Source organism: Theropithecus gelada, chromosome 5, assembly GCF_003255815.1.
Source record: "Theropithecus gelada isolate Dixy chromosome 5, Tgel_1.0, whole genome shotgun sequence".
NCBI lineage: Eukaryota > Metazoa > Chordata > Mammalia > Primates > Cercopithecidae > Theropithecus > Theropithecus gelada.
The window spans coordinates 185,319,011-185,332,901 of NC_037672.1; the positions used below are offsets into that span (position 1 = coordinate 185,319,011).

The 13,891-nt window shown below is 38.3% G+C and overlaps 1 long non-coding RNA gene across 1 annotated transcript in view; it reads left to right on the plus strand.

Moving 5' to 3' along the window:
* The window catches only part of LOC112625452, an 80,820-nt gene that overhangs the window by 57,798 nt on the left and 9,131 nt on the right, over positions 1-13,891 (plus strand). Inside the window, exon 3 of the long non-coding RNA XR_003119597.1 lies at positions 13,237-13,295. This is a non-coding gene — a long non-coding RNA (uncharacterized LOC112625452). The remainder of the gene's footprint in view (positions 1-13,236; positions 13,296-13,891) is intronic.

Consider the following 13,891-nt stretch of genomic DNA (forward strand, 5'->3'; position numbering starts at 1 on the left):
CAGATATTTTTGCACCTATGTTCATAAGCAGCATTACTAACAATAGTCAAAAGGTGGAAGTAAGCCAAGTGTTCGTTGCTGGAGGAATAAACAAAATACGACATTTACTTGCAATAAAATATTTTTCAGCCTTAAAATGGAAGGAAATTCTGATGCATGCTACAAGTGTAGGTCATTATGGTAAGTGAAATAAGCCAGTCATAAAAGGATAAATACCGTATGATTCTGAAACAGACCCAGTAGTCCCATATATTTTTTTAAATTTTTCGATGAACATAGAAATTTGTTTTCAAACAAATAAAGTTTGAAACTTGTATTTGTTTTTTCTGAGTTCCTTCTTCAAGAAATGACCTTCAGGCCTCTCAAAAAAAAAGTATTAAAGAACTGAAACTCGGCCGGGTGCGGTGGCTCAAGCCTGTAATGCCAGCACTTTGGGAGGCTGAGACGTGCGGATCACGAGGTCAGAAGATCGAGACCATCCTGGCTAACTGGGTGAAACCCCGTCTCTACTAAAAAATACAAAAAAAAAAAAAAAAAAAAAAAAAACTAGCCGGACGAGGTGGCGGTGCCTGTAGTCCCAGCTACATGGGAGGCTGAGGCGGGAGAATGGCGTAAACCCGGGAGGCAGAGCTTGTAGTAAGCCCAGATCGCACCACTGCACTCCAGCCTGGGCGACAGAGCCAGATTCGGTCTCAGAAAAAAGAACTGAAACTCACCCAGTTACCACATCCAGACAATGAGATGCCAGACCCCTCATTCATCATGATCACTTCCTTGCCCCTCACTAGTTCCTGTTTCCTTACACATTGTTGCTTACACATTGTTACATTCCTTCCCTGCTATATAAACTCCTAGTTTCAGTTGGTCAGAGAGGGATTTGAGACTGAGCTCCCATCTCCTTGGCCGCAGCACCCGATTAAAGCCTTCATCCTTAGCAATACTCATCGTCTCAGTTCTTGGCTTTCTGTGCAGCCAGCAGAAGAACCTAGACTGAACTCCTGGTGTTTGGCTAATTATCCCGCTTACACAGTGTACTTAGAGTAGTCACATTCATAGAGACAGAAAATAGAATGGGGTTGTCAGCAGCTGGTGGAGAAGCAATGGTGGGTTCTTAAGTTTAATGGTTAGAGTTTCAGTTTTACAAGATTGAAAGGGTTCTGGAGATGGATATTGATGATGGTTGCACAACAATGTAATGTTCACTGAACTGTACTTTTAAAAATGGTTAGGATGATAATGTATATAACTATTATTATTTTTTGAGATGGAGTCTCTGTCACCCAGGCTGGAGTGAAGTGATGTCATCTTGGCTCACTACAACCCCCACCTCCTGGGTCAAGAGATTCTCCTGCCTCAGTTTCCCGTGTGGCATATGCCACCATGCCCAGCGAATTTTTGTATTTTTAGTTCAAGACGGGGTTTTACCATGTTGGCCAGGCTGATCTTGAACTCCTGATCTCATGATCTGCCCGCCTCAGCCTCCAAACTGCTGGGATTACAGGCGTGAGGCACTGCGCCCAGCTTATAACTTTGTTTTTTTGTGTTTTTTTTGAAACAGAGTCTCGCTTTGTCACCTAGACTGTAGTGCGGTGGTGCGATCTTAGCTCACTACAACCTCTGCATCCTAGGTGCAAGCGATTCTCCTGCCTCAGCCTCCTGAGTAGCTGGGACTACAGGCACCTGCCACCATGTCCGGCTAATTTTTGTATTTTTAGTAGAGATGAGGTTTCATCATTTTGCCCAGGCTGTTCTCAAACTCCTGACCTCAGATAACTTATGTAACTTTTATATAGGTATATTTTATCACACTTAAAATATTAACACGTCTTAAGAAATTCAGCCAGCACAAATTGCGGAGTCGGCATGGAGGTATGGAAAAGAGCTTTACAAGCTAGAAAGACCTAAGTTTGAAATGAGACCTAAGTTCTGCTATGTTTTAATGCTATGGCCTCAGAGATGTCATAGAGTCACGTTGACACTCAGCTTCCTCATATTATGCAATGACCATTTGTAGAGGTATGATGACGAGTAATTGAGGTTGTGTATTTACAGTCTCCGGCATGGCCTGTGACTCTCCACAAGTCACTGCAATGAATCTTCCTTTGCATTTTCCTCAGGTAATAGCAAGGTGTAATTGACTACAAATAGGTCTCTATGCTTTAAATATAAATATTAATTTCACGTAGATAATCAAATTTAGTTTCCACAGTATGCTGTGGTTTACACAATCCTTTATATAGTATTTTATTTTCCTAACTTTTGAGGTAAGCGTTATGAATCATATTTTAACAATGGATGATTTGAATATAAAAGAGATTACAGGATTTGATTAAGATCATATATTGTGATTCAACACCATATTTTCTTACGTCAATTTCATTGTTATTTATATGGTACAACTAGGAAAGGAAAAAATAATCCAAGCCCTATATTAAACCATACCTGTTGCTGAGTGTCTTCAAAATCATTTTCCTTCCCAAGATTAAAAAAAAAATGATAGAATTCTATGTGCTTGTCTGATGATTCGTAACTTTAAGTCAGGGATTATATTTCCTCTGTTTTTTAGTTTTATTCTATAGCCCATGAGTATATTAAGCATTCAACAGACATTTGTTGAATTAAAATGGTATAAACTATTGATCTGAAATACTGCATTTGAAGCTTGGTACTTCATGCATTTTGTTCATATCATTTATGTACTAAATTAAGTTTTTTTATTTTGAATCCTGGTTGTGTTTTCATAAACATTTATTCTAATGCTAAAATTTAATATCAATAAATTATATCTTGGAGAAATAATTTAACAAACTCATATTTGCTTGGCGTGATTATCAAAACTGCAGAATCTTTGGCAATATAACATACTGGGAAAAGAAATTGGACAGAAATCAGAACTAACCTTCATTATGGGTTCCTGGATTAGCTCCGATCTATTCAAGTACCCTTGGGCCAAACGTTTAAATGCTCCCTGCCTGGATTTCTACATTTCCCCAATGGAGATGATAATATTTATATGGCCTATGTTGTGAGCTTCCTTTTTCTAGATCATGATACTCAGTATGACATAGTAGTTCAAATCACTTACTGTTTTCATAACCATAGGCAAATCTCTTCACACTTCCATCTGTAAAGCTGCCTAATAATAGTATCTGTGTTCTAGTTTATCATGAGGATTAAATGAGTTAATATTTATGAAGCATGTAACATTTGGCACATATGCAAATGTCGGTTAAATTTTATGTGCATAAGTGTGGTGTGTGCACACTTTGAAAAGTGTAAAAATACATTTATAATATCAGGTCAATTAGTATTTTTTCTCTCTAAATGCTACTCTAGTTATGTATATGCACTTCAAGTACTTGACTCTTAGTTTTCTCATCTGAAAACCTGCATTATCTTTTATTTAACTTATATTTTTGATCATTAAGTGCTCTTATATACCCCATGCTCAATAAGACAGATAGAGAAATCTAGCATGAAGCTAGAAATTAAGAAGGTATATTGTTTCTATAAAAAAGAACAATTTCGACTAGGAAAGACAGAAAACAAGAAACATACCAATGAGGCCAACTGGTTTATAAGGTGTTGTGACTGAGTCCCAGGTTTTAAGGTGCATGCAGTTCTCACATACGAATTTTCATAGAGGCCCTTGAAGAAGAGAAAAAAGTCTATGAAAATGCAGCCAATTGAAGATCCTCCCCTCCCTTGAACTACACCCAACCTGACTCCAGATGCAGAGGCTGCCTTTACTTGGGGACATGTGTGGCCAAGAGGAAAGAGGGGTTTCCCTTGAGTAGAATAAAGCTTACAGAGCCAACAGCAGACTCCCCAGATGCTAGTAACTTGCCACCAGTAGTGTACACTGTCCAACACGCAGAGGCAGGTTTGAGTGGAATTCCCAGATGGCTTGTGATCAAAGACTGGTCTCCAGTGAAGAAGACTTGGGATAGGTGGATGGATGGGTGGATGGGTGGGTGGAAGAATGGGTGAATTTAACATTGAAGTATAATTTACTTAACAGTAAAATGTTCAGTTTAATAAGTTTAGGCCAATTTATATTAATTTTGATTAATCTTGTTTTGTAATAGAGTGTTATTTTTTAAGACAGCACTAAGTGTAAAGGAAAATCTTGAGATCATTATGCCAAAGACAAATTTACTCCGTAAGATTAGTCCAAATTATCAAGTATATTCCATCATTTTGAATACTCATAAAACATGCTTTGACTTTTATTATTTTAAGTGAATATTTGGTGATTTCAAATAAGCAAACCCAAATACAAGAACTTTCACCGTGCAGAAATTTCCAAAATCAAAACCAAATAGAGAGTGTGATAAGTTATACTCATTAGACAGCAATAGAGAGGCCCACTGTAATGGAATATAGGGTGACTGTGAGGATGCTGCAGAAAAAATTGCCATGATTTTTTTATCTAAAGGTGTGCTTAGTAAAGTAGGAATAGAAAATAAAGACAAATATGCAATTCCAGAAGTTATAAAAGTGTATTCAGGATGTATTTTGAAAACAAACACAACTGCTAAAATTATGTTGAGTCAACCTGGAAAAGAATGAAGCTGAGATACCTCTTAGTGATACTTTCACATCCAGAATTACGCTTAGATTCATGATGCATTACAACTAATAAAATTATTTAATTATGAGAAAGAGCAGACCAAGGGGCCATTAAGAAAATATAATTAAATGCAGATTAAAGGGGCAGGGCTTCTGGTTTGGCAGACACACTTCAAAGACTGGAATACTCTCTTTAATAATACTTCAGTTATCTAATAAAAATGATCATTTGGAAATCATGCTGGTCACTTCTGTCTGGCCCAAGTGTCAATGTTCTGTATACACTGGGTACTTTATTCACGCTGAATTGCTTTTATACATCAAGAAAGGTGTTGACTCTTCATAAAATGGACTGTGGTAATTAATTCTGATGCCTGGAAGCAAATAAGTAAGTCTTCGAAATATTCATTTTATTTGTACAGACTTAGATATCTACTTTTTAGGAAAATCACACTTAAATACCCCTTTCACTTCTGTACATATTTGACACGGTTTGGTGTCAACTATTACTCAGATTATATAGAAATGTTTTGTTGCAATGAATTTATCCAGTTTCTTTAAAGGAAGAAGCAACAATCGATTATTTCAAGAAGAATGTTATGTGATAGTCCATGTGAATGAACTTTTAAAAAAATTAGCATAGGCATGTTAATAGCAGTGTAGATTTTGGCAATCAGCTAGCATAATTAGTCCAGAATTATATGGACTTTTTTTTTTTTTTTTTTTTTTTTGAGACGGAGTCTCGCTCTGTCGCCCAGGCTGGAGTGCAGTGGCCGGATCTCGGCTCACAGCAAGCTCCGCCTCCCGGGTTCACGCCATTCTCCTGCCTCAGCCTCCGGAGTAGCTGGGACTACAGGCGCCCGCCACCTCGCCCGGCTAGTTTTTTGTATTTCTTAATAGAGACGGGGTTTCACCGTGTTAGCCAGGATGGTCTCGATCTCCTGACCTCGTGATCCGCCCATCTCGGCCTCCCAAAGTGCTGGGATTACAGGCTTGAGCCACCGCGCCCAGCCTATATGGACTTTTTAAGTTAAAAAAAATCCTGGAAATTTAAATGTAATTAATTAAAAGTTTGTTCTAGTTATAAATATGATTAAAGCATTTTTCTCTAATTCATAGTTAAATTTGCATTATTTGCAAAACATACCAAAATTTGGACATTTAAGCATCATTTATTCTGAAAAAAGTATAAGGCATAGTAAATAACATACCAATATGGGACATGGGAGATAAAAATTGATCACCCAATAGATAAAGAGAAAAGATCTTTAAGAAAAAAAAGTAACTTTAATTGGCATATAATCAGAATATATACAAGCATTTTTGAGTTCTTGTTTTCCTATTAACTAAGGTGGAATTTTACTGGTTTGTAGACCAAGGCTTCACCTCCATGAATGTGGCCCTGTGATTAAGATGGCTTGGGGTCAGACAGACCCAGTCCTGCTCTTTGTTAGTTGTGTAACATCAGACATGCTCAAAACCTCAACTTACTCATTTTGTGGAATAATAATAATTATTAAGACTGGTGAGGGCCAGGCATGGTGGCTCATGCCTGTAATCCCAGCACTTTGGGAGGCTGAGGCAGGCGGATTATGAGGTCAGGAGATCAGACCATCCTGGCTAACACGGTGAAACCCCGTCTCTACTAAAAATACAAAAAACTAGCCAGGCGTGGTGGCGGCGCCTGTGGTCCCAGCTACTCGGGAGGCTGAGGCAGGAGAATGGCGGGAACCCGGGGGGCGGAGCTTGCAGTGAGGCAAGATGGCGCCGTTCACTCCAGCCTGGGTGACACAGCGAGACTCCGTCTCAAAAACAAAAACAAAAAAACACAAAAAACTGGTGAGGGTAATAGATATATGTGAACTAAATAAAAATATGTTTTAAATGTCATCACTTGTTTTGTATTTCTTAATGTATCTTTCTCAATTTCATTATTCAGCAGATGCAGACACTTAGACTTTCTGCTGTTTGGAATAATGTAGTATATTTCATCATATGGCAAGTGCTACCAGTGAGAAGTAGGATTATTATTTATTACGTTTTTTGTAAAATCCAGAGGCCCGTGCCAGGAGTTTCATTCAGCACGACTCCTCTTTGATTCATGTCACACCTAGTCACAATGAAGGTGGTTTACAAAAAAGTAGAAAAAATGAAAGAAAAACAAAACAAAAACTCTTCTTGCCATGATTTCTAAAGTAATGAAGAAATAATGTCACTTGTAAAAGGGGTTTCTAAAATAACCTATCTGGAACAGAAGAAAGCAAGAGTCCGGCGCCCCTAGCAAATCAATTGGTTTAACATGTTTTCCCTTTTAAAGTAAAATAAATACAAATTTTTATACAGTACCATGTTTTAATATAGTATCATTTTTCTACTGGGATTTTATAGTTTAATAGACTTTCATCATTAGTGTGCTAAGTTTCAAATCCTGGTCCTGCTCTATATTTTTTGGTTTGTTTGTTTGGATATTATTACCATAAAAACAGGCTTGCAATGGCTGCAGATTCACAGAAGATTATTAGAAATAAAAGTTTATTGTTAAATATTTTGTCACAGCAAAATATATTTTTCTTTAAGAGAAAAAAGTTTATCTAAATATTATCAAATTTATTACTTTCATCACTTACATAAGTTAACTAGTTCATATGCATCTATATGTCTAAGTAGAGACAACCAACTTCAACATTAATGTGTTTTATTTTCTCAAAGTTTGACTTCAGACAAAAATTCTAAAACTGAAAGATAGTAATATTTAAGGATGTCTTCCTAAAATTATCTTAAGTACATCAAATATTTCCAAAAATGTGTTTTTCTTCTGAGGGTTTTGTATGCTGGTAAGAAATATTTTTGGAACAGAATAGAGAAGGATTAAGTGAAAAACAAATGTCCCCTTTTACTCTTATTCCAGTTCTCAGAGGAAACAGTTTCTTGCCCGGACTTCCAGTTATTTTCTATACATAGAAAGTATGTTATATATAGCAATATAAAATTTGTCATGAATGAACTACTCTATACACACTCTGACAATTACTTTTTAAGTTAAACAATATCTCAAATATCTCACATATCTATACTCTCACAAGTATTACGTATATATTACATATATACTTGCCTAATTAGTTTTTGGTGACAATATATTGTATTATTATACAAATGCAAAAATGTACCATAATTTTTAATAACAAATCTCTTTCCAAGGGTAGCTCCAGCTTCTGTTAGGAGTGAAATCCTGGATAAAAGATAACCAACTTGTCTCCAAAGTCGATTCTCCAAAACTGTTTCAGTTTCCATCCCCACATGGTAATATCAGTAGAAGAGCAAAGTGCCCATTGTCCCACAACCTGTTTAACATGGTCACGCAGCGGGATTCTTTGCCAAATGGCTTACTTCAATAAGCTTCATGAATGTTTAAATGAATGGATCTCAGTTTATGAATGAGGATTACCATCCTCTCATACACGACTACTGAACGTATCTCACTTTCTGAATGGAGATCATCTTCTTATATACTACCACCTTTTTTTTTGAAACAGGGTCTCACTCTGTTGCCCAGGTTAGAGTGCGATGGCATGATCATAGCTCACTGCAACCAGTCTGGAACTCCTGGGCTCAAGCTACACTTCCACCTCAGCCTCCTGAGTAGCTGGGACTACAGGTATGAGCCGCCACACCCAGCTAATCGTGTGTTTGTTTGTTTGTTTGTTTGTTTGTTTTAGAGAACACCAGACTGGTCTCGAACTCTTGGGCTCAAGTGATCATCCTGCCTCAGCTTCCCAAAGTGCTGGGAATCGGGCATGAGCCACTGTGCCCATCCTTACACTACATTTTTTTTTTTTTTCCTTTTTTGAGATGGAGTCTCACTTTGTTACCCAGGCTGGAGTGCAGTGGTGCAATCTGTGCTCACTGCAACGTCCATCTCTGGGGCTCAAGTGATTCTCCTGCCTCAGCCTCCCGAGTAGGCTGGATTATGGGCGTGCATCACCATGCCTGGCTAATTTTTGTATTTTTTTATAGTAGAGATGGGGTCTCACTGTGTTGGCCAGGATAGTTTTGAACACCTGACTTCAAATGATCTGCCCGCCTCAGCTTCCCAAAGTGCTGGGATTGCAGATGTGAGCCACCGCGTCTGGCCCCCTTGTACTACCTTTATGTGTCTTGCCTAATTTTTTCTTCTGACCAGATTTATAATTAAATAACCTTTTTTTCCTTACTTTCAGGAAATTTTAATTTATCACGAAATTAGTTCTGTTGTTAATATATGTTGTACATATTTACTCTAATTTATCTCTTTTAAAATGTTTTGTTTCTTCACCAGACACGGTGGCTCATGCCTGTAATCCCAGCAGTTTGGGAGCACCTGAGGTCAGGAGTTCAAGACCACCTGGCCAACATGGTGAAACCCCGTCTCTACAAAAAACAAAAACTAGCCAGGTGTAATGGTGCGTACCTGTAATCCCAGCTACTCAGGAGGCTGAGGCAGAGGAATTGTTTGAACCCGGGAGGTGGAGGTTGCAGTGAGCGGAGACCGCACCACTGCACTCCAGCCTGGGTGACAGAGCAAGAGCCTGTCTCGAAAAAAAAAAAAAAAAAAGTTTTATTTTTTAATATATAGATACTTCAGTGGGATGTAGGAATGATCTGGGTCTATTTTTTCTTTCTTTTATTATACTTGAAGTTCTGGGATACATGTGCAAAACGTGCAGATTTGTTACAAAATAGGTATACTCGTACCATGGTGGTTTGCTGCACCCATCAACCCATCATCTACATTAGGTATTTCTCCTAATGCTGTCCCTCCCCTAGCCTCCCACCTTCTGACAGGCCCCAGTGTGGGATGTTCCCCTCTCTGTGTCCATGTGTCTCCTTGTTCAACTCCCACTTATGAGTGAGAACATGTGGTGTGTGGTTTTCTGTTCTTGTATTAGTTTGCTGAGAATGATGGTTTCCAGCTTCATCCATGTCCCTTCAAAGGACATGAACTCATCCTTTTTGATGGCTGCATAGTATTCCGTGGTGTACATGTGCCACATTTTCTTCATCCAGTCTGTCAGTGATGGGCACAGCGACTTGGGTCGGTTTTCCAGGGACAGGTCTCTCTGCAGATTGCTACAGCCTCCTTCGGTTTGTGCATATCGCCCTCAGACAAAATGTCAGCATGTCTCTCAATGAAGCTCTTCAATCCACAGCCTTTTTTTTTTTTTTTTTTTCAGCTCAGTTTTTTCTGGTCAATGCAAAGCTGACTGCAGTTTTTGTTCTCTTTTCAATTTTGCAATTTTTCTTCTCTGTGCTTGACCTCTGAATTGGGATTTGTGTTGAGGTAAAGAATTATAATAACCTGCAGAGTCTCCCTTAAATCCGATACCTCCTCTTTCTCTTTCTCTCTCAGAATGGAGTACTCCAGAGCAATGCTCTCCACTTCTCCCACGGCATCATGACACCCCTAAATCTCTCTTCTAATTATAGGATATTATTCTCTGGGCTCTCAGGTCCCTGGAGGTCTCAGGGACATTGGTGCCATGTTCAGTGTCTAAAAGGTAAGGTTTTTGCTCTTTGTACTTCTTCAGTTTGGCCCAGATGTCCTTGTATTTGTCAGATATTTTTCACAGTGATTCCTACGTTATTTTAAAGTCAGTTCTCTCACCTATTTTAACTTTTTGTCTACATAGGAGATATCAGAGACAGGATATATATAATAGTATTTTATTCTTTCAGGAAGCTATAAATATATTTAGATTATTACAATTTGTACAGACTTCAAGCAGAAATATAATCACACCATTTATGACAGGCTATCTCCATAAATAGATATTTGAATTGGCTTCCAAAATGACCTTAGAGATGCACTTACTTAATGGTGGTGGCCTTGATCCTTCTGTGATTAGATGATAACCCAGCATGTGGCCACAGTAGCAGAAACACAGAGTATGTGCTGGTTAATTGGCTCTACTTGCTTCATGTATTATTACAGCTTATCTGCTGCTTGTGGACTGTTACATGCCAAGCTTCTCAATGATCGGAGAAGAAATCAGGTGCCGGGTGGCAATGCAGACCCAAGAAGTGTCTGCTTTTCTGTTTTTCCACATGAAGTCATTACTCAGCATTCTTTTCTTCCTTTTCAATAGTGGGGAAGCCCATGGTATGTAAAGCTTGAGTAAAGTTCAAATAGGGTCAAATTCCGAAAGGCAGCACAGAACTCTTCCTCCTAGCCCTGTTACTCTGGCCGTACGTGCTTGTATCATCCCATGCAGCCGGGAATGGGGGCTGCCATTTTCATTTTGATCAATCATCCCTCAAAAGGGCATTTAGAGAGTCATTAGAGTCTAGAGTTGTGAAATGAGTAGAATAACAGAAGGTAGCATGTCAGAAGACCGTGGGCAGCCCCCAGGCTATATTTGCAGTCCCCGCTCTGCATAATGTGTTCATTTGGTATGTAATGATGCACGCACGTAAGAGAACCAAACACTCAAATGTTTTGGCTATCATCAAAATTATACCTTAAGTTTCAATGTACTTATGTCTTTGAAAATGGTATTTTACGGACCAGAAATGTACATAGTGTTCTGTGTTTTCAATGCACAAATATAAACCTCACGCATGTAAATGTAGGCCTCCCTGCTGGGCTGTATTCATTCCTACCATGGACCCTGCAAATACTGTAGAGCTATCCAAACAACATCTAAACTTCAGATGGAAAATTCCTAACTCCTAATATTACATACATTCAACTATTTTGATATAAAAAATAGGGAGAATGACAATCATTATAAGAGAAAGAAATATATTTCTCAATAAACACGGATTCCTTAACACGGACCCTTTCCTGCAGCTTCAGAAGACACCAGCAGTGGAAGGTTGTAGGATTCATCAATGGCTAGGGCTGGTTACAGGAAGATATTATGATGCTTTGAAGGTTGTCCTGGTCATCTTTATAAAATATATGTCAAACACACCTGCTGAGACTTACAGAACGCTGACAGAGGGTAAGAGACTAGAGAAGGAAAAGCTTTGATAAGGTAGCTGAAGACATTCAGAAAAGATGGTAACTAATCAAATAAACATCCTCTTCTGTGCACCGTGTCAAGAATGCAGCTCTGGAAGCAATGCCTTTGTCATAGCACTGTTAGCCGTAGGGTGTGTGCCTTGCTCCTCTTGTGCTTCAGGTTTGGAGAATTTTTGTTTGTTTGTTTGAGACAGAGTTTTGCTCTGTCGCCCAGGCTGGAATGCAGTGGCGCAATCTCGGCTCACTACAACCTCCACCTCCCGGGTTCAAGCAATTCTCTGCCTCAGCCTCCTGAGGAGCTGGGACTACAGGCGCCCTCCACCACGCCTGGCTAATTTTTTTGTATTTTTAGTAGAGATGGGGTTTCACCATCTTGGCCAGGCTGGTCTTGAACTCCTGATCCCATGATCCACCGCCTCTGCCCCCCAAAGTGCTGGAATTTCAGGTGTCAGCCTCCGCGCCCAGCCTGAGAATTTTAAAAAGAAGTAGAAAAGTGCTATTCTTGATTAAGCAGCTGTCATATCCGACACTGGAGAATGTGGGCACAAGCTCACATGGTTCATTTCTGCCCCCTTGCAATCGATACAGTATTGTCACCACTCTATGGGGAATCAATGAGAATCGTGGCAGAAAAGTACTCTGCTGAATGGTGAGGCAAATATAAACCTGGCCTAAGTGAATCAGAAAACTCTCCATTTGTAATACACTTTACTGGCTCCAGGACTGGAAATTTTCAGAAGTAGTATAGGCAAGGACTAAGGATATCAAGGGTTCTTGGGTGTGCTTGGATGAAATAATATGTAGTGTGTTGGTCCTGGCTGAGTGCAGAAACAAGGGAACGCAATGGGGCTTGACAGCTTAGGAGAAAATGGAGGGAGGCAAGAGGTTGGAGGACTTAGTGGATTCATGGAGAACAAATGGAAATATGGAAGGTAGAAGGAGACTGAGAAGAGGCAAGGCAAAGTAGGTGATGAAATTACCCAAAGTGTGACTCTGGGATTGGGTTGCTGAAGAAGAGATAATAAATTCTTTAAAGTAAGTAAGAGTGGTAAATTGCTTATCCCATGTGACTTATTAGAGACAGAATCTGAAATATAATTTGGGTTTACATTATGAAATTTGGTGCATTATGCCATAAGAATGCTGTGTCTCTTAATCCATTATGTTCATTAAGGTGGAACTTTACATGTGTCTCAATATCTGAGTATAATCTTATGCAATAAATAACAGAAGTTGTATTCTCATCACCAATTTGGGGTGTGCTGATTTTGTTTCCAAGTTTATAAAATGAAAGTCTTGATTGTTGTTGGTTAAATATTTGGAAAAATTGCAGTTCAAGAGCAAAGTTATGTTTTTTACTCATCAGATTTTTTGAATGAAAAATTATGTGAACGAGGTAACTTTTGTATGAATTTTTAATTTTTAGTGAAGTTACTTATGTTTATTCTCTAAAATATTATCAGTCACATTAAGAAAAATCATAGAAACATGCTTTAAAGATTCTATTCACAAAGGCAGATTGGGGTATCTCACTTGCCTTAGAACCTAATGTCATACTTTAAACTTAAGTTTATTTGGTGCTCAAGACTACTGTCAATTTTTTTTAAATTATGAAACTAGGAATCATTGTTCTATTAAAAGTATTTTTCTCTAACTATTCACAGTAACACTGAACAATGCAGTTTACTTACATCTTTTTCTGTTTGACACAAGACAGTTATTGGTAAGTATAATTATTAGATATAGTTATTTTCCATGTTTAAAATATGAAAATATGCAATATAGGTTGGTACTAGGAGGGGAAATCTGCTTCTGATCAAAATTTTATTTTGAATATCATTTTTATTTCTTTTGTCCTAAGTTATATACTTTTTCTTCTATTACTTATTGTGAAGTTACTTTAAAACAAAACAAAATCAAGGAAAGCAATCAACCAAGATTTAAAAACTAATAATAGCAGAATCTCCTCAGTTCTTTCCTCTTCTCCACTCCATCCTGCCTTCACAGATTTTTTGGTTTCCAAGGGTAGTGGAAACATTTTAGATATTTACGCCAAAGGGAATGGATCTGTGATACCATGGGTCCTGCCAACTGAAGGCTTCCTTTAGCCAAGATAACTTACTGTGGAAGGAAAGTAACTCTTCCAATCCATGGTTCTTAAAAGTATAAAATTATACTTTTATGCTTTTTAAATTTTAAATGAAATGTCCCACAGCTTTCAATGCACACCCAGTTCAGAGAACTTGAATCTCATCCAACATGCTTCCACAGTGATCCCAGTCTCAGAGGACTATGCTATTATGGAAATGCATAGCTTGC